Genomic DNA, 22004 nt, shown 5'->3' with positions numbered 1-22004 from the left:
TGGAGCATCAAGAGGAAATCCAGGTAGGGGTTCATATGGTTTTTGTATAAGGGATGAAAAAGGGGATTTGATTTATGCATAAGCAGAGGAGGTGGGTTTCTCTATTAATACAGAAACAGAAGTTATAGCAGTGAAGGAAGCCATGAAATATTGTCAAAGCATAAATTTGAACAACATTATAGTTCAGACAGACTCAAGACTAATTCAACAGATATTGATAGGAGAATGGAAGCCACCATGGAGAATTGTAGGTTGGATTGAAGAAATCTGGAATACAACTAAAGATATCCAGGTGCAATTCACTCATATATTAAAGGAAGGGAATAAACTGGCTGATGCACTTGCAAATCATGTTTTGGATAGAGGACAGGTTTTTTGCCAGAATTTCTTAGAAATGGATAATGCCTTGAGGAAGATTTAAAAAAATGATAAAGCTCAAATTCCTTATCTAAGGGTACGAGTGTAGAAATGAAGTGCAAAAATCATAATCACAAAAATAGCAGAATTTAACAAGCTACAACTAGCCGCAGTAAGGGATACACAGCAACAAACATTAGGCGATCAAGGAATCAATAACCAAGTTCAATCAAGGAATCATCTCCCAAGTTCAAGAAGACACAAACACAATCCACGAAGAACATATGGAAAAGAGTAGAAGAAGATTGCCTGGGAAAACGAGGAGCATATATCGAGCCATTGGAAGAGAAAGTGCAACTGGGGAAGGGAATACATACAAGTGCCTCAGCAAGCTCACAGAAAAAGAAAAAGAAGAACATCAGTTCAATACAACAAGGTCAGCAGAGAAGAAACAAAAACAAATCGACATCCACGATTCATCACACAAGAAGGTCAAAAGGGAGCAATGGAGAGAGTAGAGTACCTGTGGACAGCTGAAGATGAAGAAACAATGACAAAATCGACAAGAAATAATCATCATCAATGGTGAAGAAGAGCAGCCGCAGCCAACAATGAGAGAGTGTTGAATTAGGGATTGCTTTACTTTCCTAATTCATTTCAAGTGTAATATGTTTTCTTACTACCTTTCCCTTTTTGTTTTCTGCTTTGAACTCTTCAGACCCTTTAATTCGTATTGCAATAAAAACAGCCCCTGGGGGCTATAATTTTGTTTTTAAAAAAAAGGTTATACTACCTATTCTATGCTAGCGTCTTGTAGAATATAAATTGCAGGTAAGTAAAGAACACAATGATTTTTACGTAGAAACCACTCGGCTCACATAGGTGATAAAAACCACGACCTACACCACTGTAGGATTTACCCCAAACTCCACTACAATGGTGAGCCTTTGCAAATTCAACTTACGACTTGGTAATCTATGAACTAACCTCTAATTCCTATCTCACTAATCTCCCTAGACTAGTGAGCAACCTTCAAGTCGATCCCCAACTAAAAGTTGAATTTACAACGTTTTTGTACATGACTGTAATGTTTTTAATAAAGAAGATAAAGATACAACTCGATAGCCCAACCTAATACAAGTTTTCTAGACTCAAGAACTATAAAAACATAATCCTATTCTACAACTTCTTCAATCTTCTTCTCATACTAGGGACGCACGCCTAGATGTTTAATTTTCTTGATAAATCTTTTGATAGCTCGATATTCTGAATTCTCTGTTTGTGGGTAGGAAAGCCTTCTTCTTGGTAAGACTTTAATATATATAACATTGAGTGCACAGCAGGTCGGCAAATACAAAACCCTGTTCAAGGAGGTCATTGAGATATGTTAGGGTTTGTGTGGAATTTAGATTCTTTCCTTTTAGATCGACTTCATTGTCCTTATAAGAGTCTGAAGAACCTTGTTTAATTATGGCAAGGAATCCTATAAATTTGACCGCCAGGTCTTTACCATATATCTGCAAATCCTAGTTGATGTAGGCCTTGCGCTGAAACTGTTCACTAACCTCTTTCATCCACCTGGTTCGTCTGCCTCTGAATCTCTACACTGTCTGAGATGGAATATGCTCACGAACCTATTTCATCATCCCCTTCTCATTCATTCCTCTGACTCTTCTATCTTGAGCCTACTTTTGTGATGGATGATGGAACCTATTGACAGATCGGTTTCATAGCTTCATGTTCTTTGCTTTGTGTCTATATTCTCCTACTTAGATTTATTCATTGCTGGAATAAATCATGTCTTCAGCCTTGTATCAACTTTGTGACTCTGATCATTTTTTCAGACCTGGTTCATATGCTTTGTCTGCAACTCTATTTATTCGAACAAAATCCTTCTGAGTCATCGTCACATTTTCCCTTCATGATCTTTTTTCCTTCTGATTCATTCATCAACTGCACTTGTTGACTCCTTGAGATAGAACATGTTTTTCTTGCTTGTTCTATTCTTCAATTAACTGCTCTGTGACTGAGTCATCTTTATCTCCTTTGCTCTGCTTCATTCTCAGAGATAGATCATGTATGTGGATGGTTCATTCTCTCTCTGATCTCATCGTTGCACTTCTCTTTGCATTGGCACACATATTTTCAATCTGGGTCCATATGTATGTAGTTTTCTATATCTTCTTTGCATGGAATATGTCTATAGACCTGTTCTAACCATCTTATGTTGCTTGCTATTTCTGGCCTTTTACATTGTCTAAAACCTCTGCTCATCTCAACCAACTATCTAGCTTGGTTCAATTCCTTTGTCAATTCTTACATGTATCTAGACCTAGTTTCTTTTCATTATAGGTTCACTTTGTCAATCATTAAAACTTCACACATGGCTTTATGCCAACAAGAGTGGTGATCCAGAAGAAATTGCTATAAAATGAAGAATCATCAGATTGAGGATACTAATGCATAATGAAACATGTTACAGAACCTGTTCTCTTGGAGATTGAAGAAACCAAAGGGAGAAAGTACCTCAACCTGATCCAGGATAGTGCCAATATTGTCTTGGTTGGTGAGCTGTCCACAAAGATGAAATTCAGTGGGGGACTACATGCATAATCTATTGCTTGGAATTACGGTATTCAAGGAAGCACATCTCAAAGAGCATATTCGATATGGAGGCTAAAATATGTGGCGATGTCTTGTACTGTGCTCAGTCATTATGACTTATGCAAAAATAAAGAAGTCTGGTATGTAAATTACTTTCCTGATCACACAAATGCATCCAATACTGCTAAAAATATGGGTTAGTCTAAGCTCATATGTCTCCCGAATATAAGACCTTAGTATTGAAAGAAAGTAAGGGATCTCAATTCATCTAAATATTAAGGGCAGAGCAATTTGGAAACATTTCAGAATTGGCTTAAAAAAGAAAGAATTGTATTTGTACTGGGAGTGATTACAGCTGCACATATACTTTTTAAAATTGGCTAGTGATTGTGTCTCAGATTAAATTATTCTTTAAAAAGGATTAATATTTACTCAGTCTTGTGCATTCAGTTGTATGTCCTATACCATAATAGGCTCATGATCTCTTGAAGTTTAACATTATGACTGTCATCGAAACTGGCCTTAAATCCAACATTGTACATGGTTAGCCATTACTCATCAGATATGTATTCTTTCCCTTGCAAGTAAATTATACATACATATCATGAAACAATTGGGACAACTTCTTTTCACAAACATAGCCAAAATAAGTCGTCATTAAGAATTCATTGAAAAGACAAAAAGTTAACTCATGATGATCCCTCTTGAAAACTGGTCACAATCAAATCATCCTCTTCCCAAAAAGGACTTTTCAAATGCCCTATTCACACTACCTAACCTCCTTCTTACCTCTACTTAAACTGATCATACCTCTGTTCACTTATCCATATCACTATCTCTCTGTCCCTTTCTTCCAAAAGACAAATCAGAAAAAGAGAAAATAAAAATGTCTGATACTTCTTTATTCTCCGATCAGTCATTCTCTCCCATACACTCCTATGACTCCACAAACTCCGAATATTCCGCTACGCTCTCATACCCACCTTTTCCCATTCTATAGATGTATACACCATCGAAAAAAGCAAAAAGAAAAGGAAAATTGGTTGGAACACATAGAAAGGGGGAATACTCTAAAAACTCCCAAAGAGGGGATAGTTCGGCGGATATCAGTGACACACTAAATCCTCAAGAAAATGAGTTGTTATACACTACTAGCTTGCGTAAATACGATGTGGAAAAAATAAAGAAAATAGGCAATGAAAACATGACGGTTCGTTGTGAGATAAGGAAGGATTCTAAGGAGAAGAACCCTCGACTATCTGGAAAAGAATAGCAGTCAAGATCTTAATCCTCATGGGCAAAACCGGTGGAAAAAGATAGTGGGTCTTCTTGGGGGGAAAGGTGGATAAAGATGGTGGTTCTTCCTAGGGGCAAAGGTCTGATTCAGATTGTCATGAGGGGAAGAGCACAAAAGAAAGATATATACTTCCCTTATATCCAAAGCACTCAACCTCTCCTAGTTAGGATTTCCTAGAAATTACTCGTACATTCGGCCATCTACCCTGGTCATAGTCCCTAGCAAAGTGACCACGTTCTTTCTAAATTTATCCATGTAAAATTATTAAATATCAAGGTCCAAAGTTTTGTGACAATGATCTTCTGTGTATGGTTATACCCAAGGGGCTGGAATTGTACTTGTTGAAGGTAATGAAAAATTAGTGCATATCTTACAATTTTGTGCCTTATTTGTGTGATTTGAATGTTTTCTTTACTTCAACGAGTGACTAATTCTATTGTTGTGTGTATATGTGATAGCCCCACTGCCCACGTGTATAATACTATCAAAACATAATCTGAGATGGCTTCTTAACGATGCCAAAAGGGGGAAGATGACTGTGCCTATACTATACACTAACCTGGTTTATGAAAATGTTCATTTTTTGGACTGTGAGATGTTTGGAATAGGTTGCATTACCTATTTCAAAGACATGAGTTTTTCATCATCAAAAGGGGGGAATTTGTTGACTTAAGCATATGTGTTTTGATGATTGATAAAGTAAATGAATAAAGACAATATACCAGATCTAGAAACAGATGAAGTGATTGAACCAGGTTTGGTGATGTGATCTACTCATGAGGTTGCAGATATACATAACACTATACACATGAACCAGCTCAACAAATGTGTTCCAACACAATGCCAAGTGTAGGAAATAGATCAGGGATATAATCAAATAGATCAGACCAAGATAAGGATAGATGGACCAGGTATATAAAGATGTTCTATACTAGATGAGAGGTATCGTCTTCAGAGTTCAGATATGCAGAGGTGAGTAGTTCAGATATATAGTGGTGAGTAAGTACAGGGGAACAAGTTTTTCAAAGTAGAAAGATCTAGTGTTGCAAGCAGGATGTGAAGATTAAGCTTATCCTAGATTAAGGTTAATTTGATTAATATAGAGCTATTGGAAATAAGCCTGAGAATTGGTTATATCTCAGAGTAAGGGGCCAGCTGAGAGAGAGAAGATGAGCCAGAGATAGCTGCAGAATAATGGGAAGTGAAACAGGGTTATGGACATGTTCCATCTCAGACAAGTGAGAAGATTCAAAGAAGAAAGAATTGGGTGCTTGGACTAGGTTCAAGGACATGTTCCAAATCACAGTCCTACTCGGAGTAGGATTTGTGTTTTATGGTAAAAACTTGGCGGTCAAGATTTGCAGGATTCCTTGCCATAATTATCAAGATACTTCAGACTCCTACAAGGACAATGAAGATGCATGGAAAGGCAAGAATCCTAAGTCAACTAAAACCCTATTACAACCAATGGGCCGACTCATGAATGGTTTCGGTTTTAATGACTGATGTGCACTCAATACTAGATATATCCAAGTCTTACCAAGATGAAAGTTTGCATACCTACAAAGAGAAAAAATCAGAAGTTCGGCAAAAGTTGTCAAAGCTATAATTGAGAGAAGTTCAAGTTTTGATTAAAGAGTGTGACCCTGGAACTACGAAAAAGATTAAAAAAGCTATTTTACAGAGCTTATGTTTTACAGTTATTGAGTCTCGACTTGTGTATTAGTCTTTTTATCGAGTTGTATCTTTATCCATCTTTATAGAAGCATACGTTATAGGTATAACTTGTTAGTCAAATTCAACTTCAAGTTGGGATAACTTGAAGGGGGCTTGCTAGTCTGGGGAGATTAGTAAAATAGTAATTAGAGTTTAGTTCTTAGGATACAGAGTTTGTAACTTGAATTTTCATAGGCTCATAGTTGTAGTGGAGTTTAGGAAAAATCCTGCAGAGGTGTAGGTCGTGATTTTTCCACCATTGTGAGCCGGGTGGAATCCATGTAAAATTGTTGCGTCTTTTACTTTACAGTTCTTTACTATTCTGTATACGCTAGCCTGGAATAAGTAGAGTAACGTGTTCTATCTCTTTGGCAAAAATTTGGTAGTGAGTAAGATACAATGCAGGGCGTGTAGCACAATAAATTGTTACCATTCGAGCATTGAGATGACACCGTTTGAGGCATTGTATGGTAGGAGATGTCGTTCTCTAGTTGGTTGGTTTGATGCATTTAATGTTAGGCCTTGGGTACGGATTTGTTATCGGATTCCCTAGACAAAGTCAAGTTGAGAACCTTATTACGGCTCACAGTAGGCACAAGAGTTAGAGGGATCGAAAGGTTTGTGATTTAGAGCTCATTGTCGGTGAACAGGTTTTGTTGAAGGTTTCACCCATGAAGGATGTGATGAGGTCAGGAAGAAGGGCAAGTTGAGCCTGAGATATATTGGCTCGTTCGAGATTGTTTATTGTATTGGTGAGGTAGCCTATGAGTTGGCTTTACAAGTGGTCTATCGGGTGTTCATCCCTTATTTCATATTTCAATGCTCAAGAAGTATCATTCAGATGATTCTCATATGATTCAGTGAGACTCTGTGTTAGTTGACCCTAATTTGACCTTTGAAGAATAGGCGGTTGTTATTCTAGATAGGTAGATTCGAAAATTGATCCAAAGAAATAGCTTCAGTGAAGGTTAAATGGAAGCATCATCTGGTGGAGGAGGCTAATTAGGAGACCGAGTCGGACATATGGAGCAAATATCCCTGACTTTTCATCAATTCAGGTACTTTCTTTCTCTTTACGTTCGAGGACGGATGTGTTTTTTAGTGATGGATGATCTAATGACTCGTTAAGTCGTTTAGTTGATTTTACTCTTTTTTCCTAAACGACCTTTCCCTTAGCATTATTTTAGTGTATTTGGCTTGCGGGGACAGGTGGTATGATTATCAAGGCAATTAGATTACTATCAGAGTGAAAAACCTAGGTTTTGAGTTCTTAAGTTTTGGTTTTGGGAAAGCTTTGACCAATAGTTGATCTTTGAGTAAAAGTGTCAGAAATGGAATTCAGACAGTTCCGTTAGAACCCTTTTACTATGAATACCCCTGCCAGTGTCCTTGTTATTTCTCATAGAATCTATAGAGACTGTGTAGTGGTAGTTAAGGGTCATGAAATTACTTTTGATTCATTTGAATTAGAAATTGTGAACTTTGACGTGATCATAGGAATAGAATGGCTTTCGAAGTGTTATGAAACTCTAGATTGTCAACCAAAAATAGTTAGGCTTGAATTTCCAGATGAGACTGTTATAGAGTGGAGAGGGATATTGCTAAACCTCGAGGTAGACTTATTTCAAATCTCAAGACTCAAAAAATGAAATCGAAGGGGTGAAGCTACCGTCCGGTTGCCACTAATGACACTCAAGGCGTAATATCGTCACTTATTCCTTATTCCAGGTATGCGTTGAAACTTCTGGTTATCGAATCCTAGCTAAAGTGTAGACTAAACGTGTGAATCCCTTATTTCATGTTTAGGCTTTTTGTTGTAGTTGTGGGAGTCCCCGTGAGGACCATATGGTTATTGTTAGGGTACTATCTGAGTCTTATGATGGGATAGCGTTCAGTACAAAGGAACTCTAGCGAGAAAAATATTAGAAACTTGAGGTTTAGTAAAAAATCTTAGGCCATAACTCGGGGATGAATGATACTGAGAGGGGATAATGTAATACTTCCTAAACCTGATTAGGTGTGAATGTGTTAAATGAGTATTAATACGATATATAATATATATGATGTCCTATCGGGATGATTTTGGGTGGAAATAGTTGATTTAAGATCTAGACGAATAGTGAGGTGCCTAAGGTATGATAGAATCGACTAAGTTTACGGTAGGTATGAATTCCAGCCTGATTATGTGAAAATCCATTGATAATGTGAGGAAACGTGAAGCACAAAAGTTGTAGATATTTGAAATATCTTTCCAAACATATACGGAAGAGCTCAAATGGGAGCTCTGTGCTATGAGTTATGCCCGTTTTACTGAACATTGTTGGTAGTCGTGTCACCTATGAGTCGCACTGGTGGCGCGCGAATTTCATCTCTCTTAAAAAAAATCTTTGTCCACCACCTATACGATGTAGGGGAGGAGCACAGGCAGTGACGCGTGATGTGGGGGGCGATGCACAGGTGCCACACGACCCCATTTTTCTGGTTTCGAACCCTATAAGTTTAAGACTTTGTTATAACTCTTGCCCACTTTGTTTTGGACAACGTTTTGAGAGAAAAAAATCCTAAGGCTTCCCCAAAATATCTAAGGTAGTTCTTGATCAATTTCTATCATTACTACATCAAATTAACACTAGTTCATCCTTCAAACCATAGATTCTTGAAAATCGAAGATAAATTGAAGTGGACTTTGGGAAATCTCTTGAAGGTATGTTCTTTGATCTTTATTGAGATTATTTAGAGTATTTGGACTAGTTTAGGTATTAGAAACAATAAGAATCCATGGGTGATGCATGGGGGATTCAAGATGACGGTTTTGGGGGAATAAAAGCCCTAGTTTTTCTATAAGGGTAGGAACCCTTAGAATTTGGTTAAAGTTCTAAACGTTATCATTAATAATCATTGTAGAATGATGTTTTGTTGTAGAATGATTTTTTGAACTTCAAGAAATAGGTATTAGTGGGAATTGAGGTATGTCTACTTTTGAAAACCCTCTTTGAAGTATGTCAATGTTTTATAAATCTTCTTTTGAAGTATGTCTACCTTCTCGAAAACATATTGATATACATCTATACTTTGAAAGTGTCGTTTGAAACACATCCACTTTAAGGATGTTTTGAAAGCATGATTTATTTTTGGGAATCATCTTTTGATTGTTATACATGTTAAAACTTAGTTTCTCTGTTGATCTTTGTTGAACTTATTTTTGAACAAAAGATGATATTTGAACAAGGTCATGCGTGTGTAAGGCCAAGCCCGTATCGAGCCTTATATGAATTATATCATTGTGATAAACGTGTTTTTCCCCATTATGAGATGACTGAACTTATTTTCTAAAGACTGAAACTTTACACATGCTTTGTTCGTTAAATGAGTTTTCTTGAACTTGAAGTTAAACACTTAAATTGTATATGTTGGAAATTGATTGATTTGAAATACCTCTATTGTGAGAAGATAAATTGAGAAGTGAATTCTGCTATAAGCCATGATTGATGATTCACTTAATATACCATGACTTGTATTTATTTGTGTTTGGGCCCTTCAGGGCAAGTTGTGCTAGTCCAGAGGACAATTAGCCGTTATGCATCCTAATGTATCACTTATGAGTATCGCTGTGTCAATCCAGAGGACGATTGATCTCTGTAGGAAAATAGCCCAGTGTATTTATTGTTGTGTCAGTCCAGAGGACGATTGAACTTTGAGGTGTGTAGCTCGGTGCCTCTGTTGCTGTGCTAGTCTTGAGGAAGATTTACCTCCATGGGATAATTGCCTCGGTGTATCGAATAATTGTTCGCCCGTGAGTCGGCATGTGTTGACCTTTTGGTTGCCTGTGACTGGCTTGTGATGCTTTGAGTTCCTGATTAAAGACTTAATGTGATAAAAGGTTTGACAGATTGAAATTGGTATATTTCTTGTCTACTAGGTTGTTCATAGAATGTTCTACCAAGATTGATGGCCTTTGCTCAATCTCTTTAACTATCTAATTTTGGATTATTAACTATTGCCCCTTAGACACTAACTGAGTACCCAGTACTCAGGCATACCACTGTTGTTGCTGATGGTATATTAGGTAGTGAAGAAGAATAGGTTCGTAATATGCATACGGAGTAGGCGAACTTTCTTCTTTCCAGACTTATTTGGTAAGCCCACATGCTTGTCACGGGACGCCGCTCTATCTTTATTTATTTCAGTTTTCGGGCTGCGTCCCGAAGTTAGAAACTCATTTGTTTATCTTAGAAGCTTCATAGATAGTTGTCTGATTATGGGTAGATGTTAAAAGTCTCGTATGACCAATGGGGCATTTGCCACATTTTATGATTGAGTATTCCTGTTAGACTTCTACGGAGTTTTATAGGTAAGAGATGTTTACATTTAGTTATTTATGACTTGTTCAAAATGAATGTTGAAAGACCATTAAAAGAGAATAGATATTTATTGATTTTATAAGGGGCTTCTGGCGTTGTTGATAGCATCGGATGCCTGTTGCGCCCAGGTTGGACTTTGGGGCATGACTATACAGCCACTAGTACTTTATAGGTATCATAGGCCGACAACGAAGGAAACACGCATAAAGCATATAAAGACTGAATACAAGGACATATTAGACTAACTCAGCTAAACCCCCTTGTTATGACAAAGAAATCATGTTTCATATAAGACAACATGTAAGAATGTAATCAAATAGGAAAGGTAGTGGAATGAATGAATGAATTAAATGCACTGACCAATATCTATCCTGATACACACATGCTATAGGCCATGTCATATAGTCATGACCCATGAAGGACTCGCGAGGTCCATATACCCGTTCCAGGCATGTAACTCGAGCAAACCATAATATAATCCATTACAGGCGTGCAACCCGAGCAAACCATACATAAACTGTTACAGGCATGTAACCCGAGCCAACCATATATAAACTGTTGCAGGCGTGCAACCCAAGCTAACCGAATGCCAGTTTAATATGCATGAGGTACCACATGAAATCATGAATACATAATGAATGTGATAAGCAATAATGCGATAGAAAGTAAGCCCTAATTCGGTTATTATGACCTTTACTTAGCCAATTCAGCTCTTTCCCATTCACACCACTCTGTTCGGAACCATTTGCCATCCGACTTATTAGAACATATCTCTTATCTCTTTCCTAGCAGACCCCCTTGTGTCTTTATTTCAAAACTCATCCATCAAATAAACAAAATATTAATGAATACAACATGAATGGTATTGATATGACCCCACCTAGCTCAAGGCCATTCACTAGGAGTCAAGCAAGGGAGCTCTAGGAGATGCAAGCCATGTTCAAGAAGAAAGGAGCCTTGGAAGAGCTTGGAGAGAAGATTGCCAAAGCATACAATGTTTGGGAAATAGCTTGGGAAGGCCTAAAAGACCAAGAGATGACCTCCTCTCAAAGTGGCTAGATGTTAAAGAGGGACATTTTTGCAAACTGTAGGCGTTGGATGCAAATCTTGGCCAATAATTCAATTCTAGGCCAAAGATTCAAATTGGAGGCCACATTTGCAAGTTATGACCATTGGATGAATGAAGACCCATGTTTGGGGTTAATTTTGCAAAGTGCCACTTTTGGGCCTTTGGTGTAAAGCCCTAGACTATAAATAGAAGACTTGTCTTATTTTCATTTTTTTTAGCTTGAATTTTGAAGAACTTGGAGTGTAATAGATTGTTAGGTTATCTTAATATAGTTTGTTGGCTTGTGACTAAAACGCCCCCAAATTTGGCACGAATTACAACTTTAGTCCCGAAACTATTGCTGCACTTCAAGACACCCCTAAACTTGGCAAAATGGGTTTTAATTTATCCCCGAGCTGCCATGTGGCACAGCAAGTGTAGTCACACGCCAACAGGCGCGTGAGAGGTGCCACGTCAGTTTTTTTTAAAAAGAAAAGAAAAATCAATTTTGGAAAATTCATAAAAAAGTATAAATTTTAAAAATCAGAAAAAATTATTTTTTTTAAATGTGGAAAACCCATTTTTTTTAAATAAATCTGGACTGAATTTTTTATTAAAAAATCTGGAACTTTTTAAATCTTGAAAACTGAGAAACCCTTTGGAAATTTTTTTTTTTTTTTAATTAAAAACCTGGACTTTTAAAAAATCTGGAAAACTAAATAAACCCATTTTTCTAAAAAAGAATCTGAAAAATTGACTTTTTTGATTAAAAACTTCGACTTTTTTAAAATCTGGGATACTGATTTTTTTAAGAATAAAGTGGAAAACTGATAATTTTTTTCTATATTTAAAAACTAATCTAATTTTCCTGGATTATTTTAAAAAAAAAATGGGTTTTCTACATTTTTAAAAAAATCAGTTTTTCCAGTTTTTTTTTTTTTTTTTTTTTTTTTTTTTTTTTTTTTTTTTTAAAGAAGTGTCTTAAAAGAATCATGAAAATTTGGATTTTTTAGGACACTTTTAAAAAAATATCAAGTTTTCATTTTTTAAAAAAAAAACCATTTTTTACAGATATTTTAATTAAAATTGTAGTTTTTCAATTTTATTTTTAATCAAATTTTCCAGATTTAAAATAAATATTTCATTGTTGCAGATTTTTTATAAAAAAAAAAAACAATTTTACATTTTTTTTCAAAACAATTTATTTATGTGGAGGACACATAGGATGAAAATGCCATGTGGCATTAATATTTTACACGTGGAGGCCACATAAGCCTTATTTTACAGCTGAACCCGCGAGTGACTACACTCCCTCCAGGTCATGAGCTCAGGGGTGTAATAAAACCCATTTAGCTAAGTTTAGGGGTGTCTTGAAGTCCATCAATAGTTTGGGCATTGAAGTTGCAAAACGTGTCAAGTTCAGGGGCGTTTTAGCCACTTAAGCCTAGTTTGTTTGGTTGCATAATTCTAAGTGTGATTCTTAGTTGCAAAGTGAATTGGTTATCTTCCATTGGAATCAGTTAAGTTGCTCATTTGTGGTCTTCCAACTTGGGTAATTCTTGAATTCCAAATTGCTAAGGTTCATTGGTGGAAATCTCATTAGGAGGGTTTAGGTTTCACATACCTAAATTCTCCTATAGATTTCTTATCAATTGGGTCTAGTAGTTATCCAACTATCCTTTTTCCCTTCATAATCTTTCCCATTCTAATTTTCCTTTTTCTTGTTCTTTAAGTTTTTAGAGTTTCCTAGGTAGAATCTTATCAGGTACCGTATGCCAACAATATCATGAAAGTATGAAATGGATATGCATACACCATGCAATTCCATAATATCAACTCAATATCAAGAATGATTCCTCTTTCATAAACAAGATCAGATGTGGAGTGATGAATGTAAAATGAATCAATAATGACAAGTATTAAGTAAACATGGCTACCATAGCCCACATAAACAACACTCATACCAAACAAGTGGATTTATCACCACCTCCAATGCCAGTAGGCTTAGTATGCATTCTCCATCACAACACATTCCTTTTACATTAATTACCCGTAAAAATACACCCATACCCACAGTAATGTTTCATCAAGTCACAAGTGTGAGACCCCCTATCACGCCTAACACCTTTTTCGTATTTATAAACTGTATACATCGTCCAATCGGAGTCTAAAGAGTAAACCGTAACCTACCTTGAAGTAGAGCAGGAGCCACGAAGAATTAAATCTGAGTCTTCCCCTTACGAACAGTCAAAATCTATCAAATACAAATTCTACATTAACACGCGAGTCCATAGACACCAATATTGTTATCTTAATAATTCGGGTAAAAAAAAGGAACCAAAAAGGTAAACCCGAGACCCCGTGGAATTTTATTTCAAAATTGGTGTACCCATAGTTTAATTAGTCTAGATCTAGAAAACCTATCCAAAAAGCCATCATCTTGATCTTGATCCTCAGATCCATTATTACTATTTTTCAACTTTTAGGTTCATAACCCCAACTTTCCCCAACCAAAATCAAGACTAAAATGCAAATAACCTTCGGGGTTAATAGAGAAATACCAAATAGAGGTTAGGATCTTACCCCCTCTTTGAGATGAATCAATAGACACGAAAAAAGCTGAAATCCGATCTCGTTTGCCCTTCCAAATCCCCATAATACTCTAATTTGGGTTTATGTCAAAACCCAAAATAATAGGCTACAAAACCCAAGATTTAACGTATAATATCACTTCAAATTCGAATATAATTATCATAAGATAGTAGGGAATCATTACCTTGAAGCCCATGAAGAAATTCCACTCCAAAATCCTAGTCCAAAAAGCTCAATTCGGCCAAAAATTGTGAAATGATAAAGAAATTCCGAATGGGTTTGTAAAGGGGTGAGTCCATAAAGATTACGGTGAGCCGCGAAGTACCAGATCACCACCAGACACCAGCAATATACGACCTCCTAATTTGGCTCTAAAAACTTATACGACCCTGGAATTTGACGATTCAAGTTGCTAAGACTCACAAATTTTGACACGCATCTATCCCATCAATCAAAACTGAATGCCAACATCAAATGGATATAATGGTACATCAAAACATCGGAGGCGTACGACTTAAGCCAATGATTCTAACACCAAAACCTGACCCCATAAAGTCCAAATCCAATTCTAAAAGCTCCTACAAGACACAAATGATCATACGAAGCCAACGAAGTCAACAAATTTCCAATCTAGGTCTTATTCTTCTCGTGACCATATTTTCATCATAAATAGGCATATTAAATACTAAAAGCGACTTAATTGTCAAAAACTAATGAAGCGAACTCTAAAATTAGCTCCGTCCATTTATATAGGTCATAAATAATATTATAAATCCAATGAAATCTTGAGGTCGCCAATCAGAGCAAGTTTTCCCAAAATGAATGATCAATTCAAATAATTAAATCTCATGATTTCCAAAGTGAAACCTTCTCCCAAAGTGAACTAATAGATATATGTTTGACTTCAGATTTTATAAGAAAATCAAAATTATTATTATTATGGATATTTTGGAATAGACGACACACAAACCAGAGCATCGGTTCTGAAAACTTTTGGCCGGGTCGTTACAACTTGGGGTTTGAGTAGGAACTCATCTTATGAGGTTTGGAGAAGTTCTAGGGTCTTTTATCCTCAAAAAGTTGGCCAAAAACGAAGTAGGGTGGAAGGTTTAAGAAACTTTTAGGTGCTGGGTATTTATAGGCAGAGCCGTTCTGCTGAACCATTTGCATCGCATATTGAAAAATGCCACAGCAAATCGAAACGCAGATCATAACAGAACACATGGTAACATTGGGGAGAAAATGCATCCAAATGCGACAGCATATTGCATTTAGTGGAGCATATCGGTCTGGTGGACTGCTCTGCGATCTTTCAATAAAATGATCATAACTCTTTGCTCACAGCTCTTTTTGGGGTGCTTCTTTTATTTTTGGAAACGTACTTCAGAGCGATAAAACTTTTATCAAGGAAGTTTTCTCAACTTCCTAATGGATCAACATGCAAACTAGCCAAAAGTCAGGCATACCTTAAATCTAGACTATGTTATCAAATCTTATGCACCTCACTATTTGACATGATCTCGACGCGACTATTTTCACCCAAACTCACTCCGATAGGATTTCGTATGGCTAAAATGTCACATTATCATTCTCTGAACGTATTCACACTTAGCCCAAATTTAAGAAACGTTACACCAACCATAGAATGAACAACCATTTAAGAGAGTGATGGTTATTGCGTATGAGTCTTCTCCAGTGCAATTTCAGATGGATTCCTAGACAATTTGTGATACATAGATTTTATAGAGAGGTTTCTCATGTGTTGAAGGTCTTGTTCAGTTTACCCTGCTCGTATATACTTCTTAGCTTTGAATATCTTGTGGGTCATACATGAAGATTGCTTGCAAGTTGCTTCCCATATTAGTTTGTGCTTCCCATAGTATTCATCTATCCATTGTACCCTAAATTTATCCTTTTCCCTACAATATTTCGCAATAACTTACAAGCTGCAGAGTTGCTCCAAATTGTGATATTTATCATGTTTATCCCTCCCGCAGAAGCTGGTAAGCATAGCCTCTCCCGAGCAAGGAGAGCCTTTTTGGAAATGTCTACTATACTAGTCCATATGAACCCTTTGCATATCCTTTATATTATCATAACAGTCATCTAAGGGAGGATAAATATCTGGAACCGGAATATCTGGATACAGAACAAGATACATTTCAATAATTGAACTCTCCCCGCATCTTATAACAATTTTGATGTCCAAGAAGTGAGCCTTCTCATCATTTTTTTCTAGGAGTGGTTGGCGCTGGGCTAGGGACAACCTTTTATTACTAAGTGTCACACCCCCTTTTCCACCCCCGCAATAAACGCACAAAGGTTTTTATTATTAAAGAATTTTTCCAATTGAAGTGACGTTTTGAAAAGGGACTATTTATTTATTCAGAGTCCCCACTTAGAATTGAGTTTTGGTGTTCCAAGTCAGCTTATGAATCCCTAATCAAAAGCAAATGACTCTTTTATTATTGGTCCGTGAAACCAAAAGACCGGGTAAGGAATTCTGTTGATCAGAAAGAAGGTGTTAGGCATTCCCCGAGTCCCGTGGTTCTACCACGGTCGCTTTATCGACTTATACTTAGCTTAATCTATTTTTTGGATATATTATGTTCCCGAGCCTTGATTTGCTCGTGCTTTTTTATTGTTGATTTTATTATTCTTAACCCGGATGCGTAACCGCATTCCGGATCTTTTAAGTGTCTCAAGTAAGATGCGTAACCGCATTCTCAATCGAAACAAGATTAATTATTAAAACAAGATTGGTCAAGGTGCGTAACTGCATCCTTGAGTTGTTTAAAGCATCTCGAAATAAGATGTGTAACCGCATTCTTAATCGAAACAAACATCTTGAAACGTGCCTAAAGCTCATCTAGCGTAAAAAGCAATTATTCGACTTTAAATCTCAGACGCTTTTCTTTATCATTTTTAGTCATTTTTCACTCTTTGACAATGGACTTTGAATAAATTTGTAGCCCATCTCGCTCCCTTACAATTGGTTTTTCCTATCTTTTCTTTTATACTTGACAATGAGAGTTAAAATAAATTCGCATCTCATCTCTCTCAACGCACAATTAATAATCAATTAATCGGGATTTAAACATTAGTCTAGGCCCAAAAGATTTTATGAACGATGGATTAGTCGACATTTGTAATCGACAACTCAAAGTACAAAATTAACAAAAACCCAATGAAAGGAACTGAAAGCATGCTTTTACCGAATGGGAGAAATTTAATCGAAAGCATCCACCGTATATATAAACAATGTTAAACGTCTATAACAAAGAAAACTACTAGAAACAATGGCTCTTATAAAATGAATATTGTTGTAATTAACCAAATACGTCCAGAATGCGTCAATGAGACTTTAAGCATTTATAATCATCATCACTTAGTGGAAAAGCTCATGTTTTGACCACAATTCAATAAGAATATTCCCTTAGCCCATATGACAGTGAAGAAATTATGCCTGAACTTAAATTTTTCATGTAATTATATATAGGTACGTAAGGCACAATCTCGTCAGAATTTCAACAACCAAATTAAACTATGTATCAAGGTAATTAGTTAAGATAAACAGAGACAATAGATATTGACATAATAAACAATAACAGTGACATGAAAAAATGAAAAGCAAAGATAAGAAATGGACCTTTGCATAAATGAACCTGGGCTTTGTTTACAACGACTCAATGACTATACTAGATCGAAAAACTCACACGTGACTTCGAATGGATCCAACAATTACAGACCCCAATGGCAAACCTCGAATGGACCACTCAACTGTTTTTAGAGCTACAACAATGAAGTTTTGAAGGTGGTTTTATGGAATATGGAAAAAGGCATCCATGGCTGATAAAGGTGATATTTTCATGCCTATTTAATGGTGGTGGTTAGTGATTGATTGTTGAAGGAGGAACGAAGGTGTCTTGGATTTTTGCGGCTGTGTTATCAACGGATTTGCAAAGTGGTTTGTCCATGGAAATTGGTCCGCGTTCTGTAGTTGCGGCTGATATGTATTTTTGGTCTGAAGGCTAATTCGTCTTCTTGGTCTTTGCTGCTTGTGTGTAATGGAAATTACGACTGATTGTTATGGTGTGTGTACGTTCTCATTAGGAATTGCGGCTGATCAGGATGATGTGTAGGATCTCCATTGGGTTTCTATATTTAGCTATTTATAGTGTGTCTAGGTGTAGGGTTTGGAGTGTGTTTTCTTTATCCTTTTTTCCCAAAATGCCCATGTGGATAGAAATATCTTGCGAAGGAAGAATGGAATATTCCATTCCCAAGTAGAATGTACTATTTGTGTGGATAGAGTGAAATTTTGCCATGTGGCAATACACTATTGGTTCTATTTTCCTTTAATTGATAAAAATGTTACTCCTAATTAAAAAAACAAGATTAAAAATACTCAATTACTCGATACTCTTTTATTACAATCTTTAACTTGGAAATTAACTAAAATAGATAAAAAAGTATTTTTTGAGAAATTTTCTTTCTTTTGTCACAAATTAAAACAGAACATATATTCTAAAAATGGGACTTTTTTTGTTGTTTTAATAAAAACCTACTAAAAAAGAAATAAAAGTTAAAAATGTCCAAGATTAGATTAAAAAGAAAAATTAATCAATAAGACAGTGAAAATGTCCCGAGAGGGTCAAAACTCACGTGCCTACATCTGCCCCTGTTTGACTGAGAACACGAAGAGTTTTCAGACAAACAAGTAGACAAAAAGACTAATTTTACCCTACCATTATTCAAAAAGAAGAAGAAATAAAAGAAAAGGGTGCAACCGAGTCCTGGTTTTGGACAGCCTACATATCCCGGGCTATAAAGGAATCAGGTCACGTGTAGTTCAAGTGAATGACTGATGGCATGATGAGTTGGAAGTCGAGTGAGGTTCCGTCGAGGCTCTGGTCCGTGGTCCTGTTATTACATCAAAATGAAAAAGTACCAGAAAACTAGAAAGAAAAATACATGATCCTATCTACTCTACTTGTCTTGAATCTTCCTTCAGATCTTCACTTGAGTCCTGATCTTTGGATATCTCTGTGCTTTTTCTGGTGAATGCCTTGATCTTAAAGTTGAGGTTTAAGACTTGAACTTGAAAAAAGCGTGAGCCTTGACTCTCTCCCTAAATGACATTTCGTGAATGTTCTCGAATGCTTGTTTCTGAGGGAAGTAGATTTCAAGGTGTCGGGTCGTTGCATGCATTTGCAAAGCTGACTCCGGCTATCATTGAGACTGAATATTCTGAAAAAAGTTGGAACTTCATTCTTGGACATCAAATCCATGCTTTGTGGGGAAACCTGCAAGCCATCACAAATAAACGAAACAGACAAAAAAACTTCTGCCCCAGTTTACACTGATTTTTTTTTTTGAGTTATTAGCAACTAGAAACTTCAAAAACAAGCTCAGACTAGGAAGTGTTTATGTTAGGAGAAAATGAAATAACGGTCTCAGACTAGGAAATTTTTATCCTAGGAGAAAAAGAAATAAAAGATCTCAGACTAAAAGAAAAATGAATATCTCAGACTAGGAAATGTTAATTCTAGGAGAAAAGAAAATAATGATTTCAGACTAGGAAGTGTTTATTCTAGGAGAAAAGAAAATAACGATCTCAGACTAGGAAGTGTTCATCCTAGGAGAAAAGAAAATAACCATCTCAGACTAGGAACTGTTTATCCTAGGAGAAAAGAAATAAAGATCTCAGACTAGGAAGTGTTTATCCTAGGAGAAAAGAAAATAATGATCTCAGCCTAGGAAATGTGTATCCTAGGAGAAAAATGAAAATAACGATCTCAGACTAGGAAATGTTTATCCTAGGAGAAAATAACAATCTCAGACTAGGAAGTGTTTATCCTAGGAGAAAAATGAAAATAACGATCTCAGACTAGGAAATTTATCCTAGGAGAAAATAAAATAATTATCTCAGACTAGAAAATGTTTATCCTATGAGAAAATAACAATCTCAGACTAGGAAGTGTTTATCCTAGGATAAAAATGAAAATAACGATCTCAGACTAGGAAATGTTTATCCTAGGAGAAAATAAAATAACGATCTCAGACTAGGAAATGTTTATCCTAGGAGAAAATAACAATCTCAGACCAGGAAGTGTTTATCCTAGGAGAAAAATGAAAATAACGATCTCAGACTAGGAAGTGTTTATCCTAGGAGAAAAGAAAATAACTATCTCAGACTAGGAAATGTTTATCCTAGGAGAAAATAACAATCTCAGACTAGGAAGTGTTTATCCGAGGAGAAAAAGTAAATTGCGGTCTCAGACTAGGAAGTATTTATCCTAGGAGAAAATAAAATTAAGGTCTCAGACTAGGAAGTGTTTATCCTAGGAGAAAATAAAAATAACGATCTCAGACTAAGAAATGTTTATCCTAGGAGAAAAGAAAATAACGATCTCAGACTAGGAAGTGGTTATCCTAGGAGAAGAGAAAATCACGATCTCAGACTAGGAAGTGTTTATTCGAGGAGAAAAAGTAAATTGCGGTCTCAGACTAGGAAGGATTTATCCTAGGAGAAAAATAAAAATTATTGTCTCAGATTAGGAAGTGTTTATCCTAGAAGAAAATAAAAATAACGATCTCAGACTAGAAAATGTTTATTCTGGGAGATAAAAAAAATAAAGATCTCAGACTAGGAAGTGTTTCCTATGTTGGAGAGACTTATGGAGAAAAAAAAATGAAACTCAATCGATTTTTTTTTATAGCTAGAAAAAGTCTGCAAAGTGAAAAATCTCTTTTTGTTTTAATCTGACTTATGCACAAGCAAAAATATTGAGAGAGAAATGTGAATATATTCAGAGGTAGTCAGCCTGTCATTTGGAGGAAGGCCTATGAAAATATGACTTTATTGCCTGTCATTTGGAGGAAAGCCTATGAAAATATGACTTTATTTGGAGGTAGTCAGCCTGATTGATTCATTTTTCATGAAAGAAAAGGAACATTGGTGAATTTTTTTCAAAGAGTTTATTGACTCGTGACAAGATTGTAAGCCGACATTTGATTGGTTGAATTACTTGATTTCTGAGGGATTGACTTGTATTTGTTTCAGGAAACGTCCAGACTAATTTGTCAAATGATTCCACCACAATTGATGATGTTATTTCACTCAAGCAGTCAACTTGATCCTTTTTTTTAATTGCACAATCATTTTTTTTTAATTTGAGACCTTTTGTGGCAAAATTTGAAAGTTCTTTCTCGCTTGTCTTGAAAAGAAAAACAAGAATGCACAAGTAAAATTCTAAAAAGAGAATGATGTTTGATGAGAGGGGTTCCATGGAGGGAAATAAAGCTTATTTAGAAAGAAGAATGTGACACTTGAATGTAACATGCATTTAGACTAACAACCTGATTTGTCCATCTGTTCATACTTGCCAATTATGCTTTGCTTCCTTGGAAGTGACATTGATGTTCCATTCCCTTTCGTGATACACTTTCTGCTGTATTCATATCTCACCATTTCGACTTGCGGTGCCTCGAAAGGGTTTCACCAACAAGTCTCTCTCATTTGTTCCTCTTCTTCTCTCATTCATGTCTCACAATTTTGACTTGTGGTGCCTCGAAAGGTTTTCACGGTCAAGCCTCTCTCATTTTTCATCTCTCTCAACTTATTGCCCGTGAGGGTTTTCACTAATAAGACTCTCTCATTTTTGTCTTCGACTCCTTGTGCAAGTAAAATGACCTTCATCGTATGATAAGCGAGACATTCTCAAAGACTAACGTGGAGGTCTTGGTTTGGTAGGCTTTTGGATAAGGTTAGAAAGAAAGGACGGCATGAAGGCTCCAAACAGACTCCAAATGAAAGGAGTTATATACTTACAACTTTTTGAATCGACTCTTCAAATATTTTTCTTTTTAAGAAAAATAAATTTTGTCCCAATTCCAGATACTATTTTTTTTTGTCTTGGTTGGACCGAACCCTTAGAGTAGGTTGCCTACGTATCCTTAAAAGGAAACAGGTTGAATGTAGTCCTTTTTTTTCTATTTTTTCCTGCTTTTTTCCCTCTCTTTTTTT

The sequence above is a fragment of the Lycium barbarum genome, chromosome 2 (assembly GCF_019175385.1).
Source record: "Lycium barbarum isolate Lr01 chromosome 2, ASM1917538v2, whole genome shotgun sequence".
NCBI lineage: Eukaryota > Viridiplantae > Streptophyta > Magnoliopsida > Solanales > Solanaceae > Lycium > Lycium barbarum.
This window is presented reverse-complemented; position numbering follows the sequence as displayed.